Source organism: Adiantum capillus-veneris, chromosome 12 (genome assembly GCF_014529385.1).
Source record: "Adiantum capillus-veneris isolate H3 chromosome 12, ASM1452938v2, whole genome shotgun sequence".
NCBI classification, from domain to species: Eukaryota; Viridiplantae; Streptophyta; class Polypodiopsida; order Polypodiales; family Pteridaceae; genus Adiantum; species Adiantum capillus-veneris.
In genome coordinates, this window is record NC_140942.1 from 134437871 (window position 1) to 134443016 (window position 5146).

At 38.7% G+C, this 5146-nt stretch overlaps 1 pseudogene; it reads right to left on the reverse strand.

Moving 5' to 3' along the window:
- Nucleotides 1–794: 794 nt before the first annotated feature.
- LOC147446539 (uncharacterized) lies at nt 795–4406 on the reverse strand (annotated as a pseudogene).
- Between the last annotated feature and the right edge of the window lie 740 nt (nt 4407–5146).

The window sequence follows — 5146 nt, forward strand, 5'->3', positions numbered from 1 at the left end:
AATATTTCAAAGAAACCCATTAGCCATTTAAGGCACCTCATAGGAGGATTTGAAATATTAACCAAATTGTTCCAAAGAGTAAATACTTCTCATCCACAACAAAACATTGGAACATCAACTCAAAAGTTTCCATCAAAACATGATGAGAACCATATGAAAATAACGAGACATGAATTTCAATTCTAACATCAATGCTACAATTTTCTCAATTCTTATGATTAGTCACATTCATTGTCGATGTAGACTTTCCCCCTCCAACGCATTATCAATGCATATGACCTAACAAGAAAACAAAGAAAAACATAATATTAGTTTTGAAAAAAAATGGACAGAGCTTCCTTTGTACATAGGTCAATATTTCAAAACAAACCCATTAGCCATTTAAGGCACCTCATAGGAGGATTTGAAATTCTAACCAAATTGTTCCAAAGAGTGAATACTTATCATTCATGACTTAAAACATTAGAACATCAACTCAAAAGTTTCCATCAAAACATGACAAGAACCATATGATACAAATCCCTCAATTCTCACACTCATTGTCGATGTAGACATTCCATCTCCGACGTGTCTCACAAATTTTAGAATCATAAAGCATGTCCACTTCCATGCTCCAAGCCATCTCCTCTACGTAGACTGGCATGGAACTTCCAACCAACAAGAAAATGCATCATCAAGACAAAATACTAAACAAGACATAGAAGCAATATCCATAAACACTAAATACCAATGTTGACATCAAAAGGATAAAAAAACATAAGCAATATCAATGTCATAGTAAGACATGGGCCTCACTAGTCATCAAAGGGATTGACACGTGATGGCATATCACCCTCATCATCAATATCTAAGGAGGTGGAGGGGTCCTCTCTGCTCCGATTTCTACGACGGAGTAATGGTAGCACATATCCTGAAATCAATGGCTCATCAATGTCGAGCGCAACACATGTCTGTACTGATCCCACACAAGCCACCAGTGTAGGGGCTGTACCACATCCAAGCTCCAAGAAAATACCTCCACGCCAACAAAGGATCTCCACAAAGCATGCAACAAATGAATGGCTCCGTTGCAATCCACCTCGCAATGGATCACCTAATGATGATCTAGCTTGAGAGAGCTCCAGAACATGATGATCATAAAAGAATCTGATGATGCCAAGGCAAGAAAATAGGACAGTGCTCTCTGCTATGAAGCACGGTGGACGTATACCTACTCGATGAACCATAAATAGCACAGAGCAAAGACACTGTAACAAAAGAGGCACGGTTAGAGAAAGAAACAACATAAATCATTAAAGTATTAATACAAAGCAAGTGTGTCACCTCAATAGGACCACCAAAACTCTCACAATGACCATAGGCTCCATGATGGAGTACTACAATAAGTCGATGAACAACCATCTCTGCAGCACGACAAAACCTCTCCACCCACCCAATGGCCTCTCCTGTTCAAAGAATTAAATATTACAAACACTTACACCGATTATTTCTATCTTATGGCATGATCATAAACAAAAGGATCTCACCCACCGTAGACACCATGATCAGAAGCTAGCCTAAATCTGCTAGCGTCGAGAATGCTAAATGAACTCCAGCATGCACATGATCCTCACTGCAAATGTCCCACTGAGGTAGAGTAGAGGAGCCTACTAGAGACCCACCAAAGGGGAGATCCAAGAAAATGAAATCAGCAGCCCATGGAACGGCTCTCCCCGTGAGAGTATATAGTGTAGTCTCCGAACGTTCCCATGAAAGATGCTCATGTACGGGGATCCATATGGGATTTTGGACTTCCACTCTTAGTCTGCAGCAATGGCAATGTAGTCCCCCAATATGGCCATGCACCGTGTGTCAACAAAACTAGATATGTTTTGTAGTGGAGACTTCACAAGCTAAAAAAATGAGATAGTCTTCCTAGCCATGATGGTGCTAGAAGACACTCGAGCATCACAACAAGATAAAATTAGTCATCTATGAAGCATATTTTTTGAAAGCATTAACAAAATTTTATAAAACATACCAGGCATTGAGCCCACATCCTCCTCTACGATCGTATCCACAAATGTTTCCTTTTCCTTTTGAGAGTTGCATGCATCTTAAACAAAACATTTTAAGTCAAAATACTACTAACTTATGGTCGTTTGGCATGCCAAAGAGTGAAACATACCTGCATGTCTTGCCTCTCATCTATCTACTGGTGGATTTTGTATCACAGCATCCCTCAACATCGTGTCATGCAGCTCTCTTTCACGACCAAGAACATGTCCTTTTTCCATATCTATCCACCACGGACAATTCTCAATCTCCCATGCACTCAAGACTGCGCATACTAGGGGGGTAAATGCATGTGTCTTGAGTAGCCATCTGAGTCCATTGTCTTGCCAAAAAAGGCATGGCAGGTAACACATTCTGCGATACCAAAAACATAAGGAATCTACAATGAACAGCTAACAAGTTACATGAAGCTCATCACATAAACATAAAAAATTAATAAAATTGCAATTAATAAATTGTTCACCTGAAAGAAAAATGTTGTGCTGCCATTTGTAATGTATCTACCTTCTTCAATGCCTGCTTCTCCACATCCTTCGTCTTTGCTCCAAGAGACACTTCAATTGGAAACAAAAAGGGTCTGGCTTCAAATTTTACCTCCTCAAAATAGAATGTGAGGGTAGAGTCATGTGGCAAAGGCACAACGCCAGGCACATCCATAAGATCTGACACAATCTGAAATGCTCTTTCAAAGACTCGTGCCAAAAAACCCTCTCTACGAAGCCACCTACAAGTCCAAAAAGAGTGTGAGAAAAAAAAGAAAGTACAACAAATTCAAGTTTAATTATCAAGGATCATCTTACATGTGGAAGACGTGATCTCCTTTCTTAAGACCATATGCACCCCTTGTAATCTTGTCCGCTTTAAGCAAGGAAATCCAATGAATCTTGTTTTGAACGGGAGCATCTTGGAGTGCTATTAAGTTCAATTTCTCCAATGTAGCCCAGCTATCATTACCCCATTTCAGAGACAAAACCCTTGCTATCCAATCCATCCCAAGGTTGGGATCCACAATGTTAAGTAAGTGCAATATGAGTATAAAAATGACAATTACTCTAATTACATATTGTACCATTCGACACAAATAAAGAGTAGATGCAAACAAATAAAGTATCTTCCCAATACAATCTTGATATTTGTGTGTGATCTCTTGGTGAATTCTCTCCTCTTCCTTTTTGAAGTCTTCGTCAGACAAACCATGCTTCACATTCAACATTCTCTTCTCTTTCTCTGTTGTCATTTGAATCTAAAATCCAAAATAAGCAAGACTATATTAATAATCACTCATAACAATGACAAAAGAAAGAATTTTATTGGATTCATACATCATAGACCAATCTACCAAGGTAACGTTGAGTGAGCAGATACCAAGGCCAGGAACCTTTGGCATACTGTTTCCGTACGGCAGTAATAAGATTTTGATCCTTTTCGGGTAAACCGTTCAAGTACATCACATGATCCGCCGAAAAAATGTGTGTGGTATTAACGATCTCATCACAAAGATGAGTGGAAACCAGAGTATGAGTATTCATGCTGCATTGACATATCATGTAAGCATTCAAATATATGATAACTTAAATACTAGAAAAGTTGAACAAGCAAAACACTTACAAGTTCATTCTTTGCAAACTGCTTAGCAATGCAATCTCAGGCACTTTGGTAGGATCTATGACAGTGCACAAAACACGACAATGCTTCTCCTTAGAAGTGGAAAACCTTTCTTTAATTGCCTCTGTCCATGCCACAGTACGATGATTTTCTTCCCAAACATAGAACATGTGATTGACGAGATCTCGAAACTTTGGTTTCTTTTTCAATTCACATTTGAATTAATCATTAATCTCATTCCATAGAGGTCCCATGTTGCTTTGATCTCATCTTGAGTACACACAAAAGCTAAACTTTAAACAAAATCCAAAGAATGTGAACAATGGCAAAAGGATAGAAAGTATTGACATACCTGTCACAAGGCTCTCCTCTCTTTTGCATGTCAATAAAGACACAATGAAAGATCCTTTTTCTGGCATAAATCCTTATTTTGCGAAGGCACTCTTCAACCCACTAAGATTGTCTCTCAACCCTCTCACCCATGCATATGGAATCAATCTACACAAGGGAATAGAGGGACAATCAAAGCATCTAAATATACATGTGCTCTCAAGCATATCTGCTCCCCTATGCATGAATATTTTTTGTTCATCCTCCATTTCTGCTGCTGCACTAACCTCGTCCCTTATCTCCCATGGGACTATCTTCTCCTCAGGGGCTAGTGTCTCATCTATCTCATGTAAAGATCCCTGCCCCATCTCCATAGATAGAATCTCCTCTTCCTGTGTTTCTAGCTCCTCCACCATGATAGTAGCTGAAATCAAAGAGACTTGGTCACTACTGTCCACATGACCATAAGAGATTTGGTCACTACTCCTCCCTCTTCGGGCATGACCATGGGATCTAGGGCTGATCCAACGTAAATAAACAATTCAACATTTTTAGTAACCTTCAAAAAGAAATCAGTTGTTGACGGAAGCACATAATGAAACATAAAGTATTGTTATGGAATAACAAAATGAAACAAAATTTAATTTAGAGCACTATTTCAAATACTATGCACAGCCCATGAGATACATCTCCAACAGATTTTAGAAACCAAGGCTATTTATTTATTCCAACATTATTAAAAAAATGTAAAAAATTCATAAGAATATTTAATTGAAGATATTTAAAACTTTGAAACACCTGGCAGGAGGACGCCCTCTTCAATTAGATGTACCATTTTTGCCTGCCATCGATTGCCCTTGTGTGAATTGACCTACACAAGTCAAAGCTAAGCTTAAATTTGCAGACATGGCATAAGTAGCTCTACATTTAAAATAAAGTTGTATTAGCAAAAAAACAAACAAAATGCACAATCTCTAGTTGGTTGGACATAATGATACATCATTTAACACCATTCGGTGGGAAGCAATTGGCTAAGCAAGCCAACTACGGAAAAATTTCAAGCCTATTGTGATAAGGCCGTGTGGCGGCGTTCGGTCATTGCAACAGTATTTTCCTCTATTTTAGCCTAGAGTTTCTTCTTTTCCCCTTGCACTCA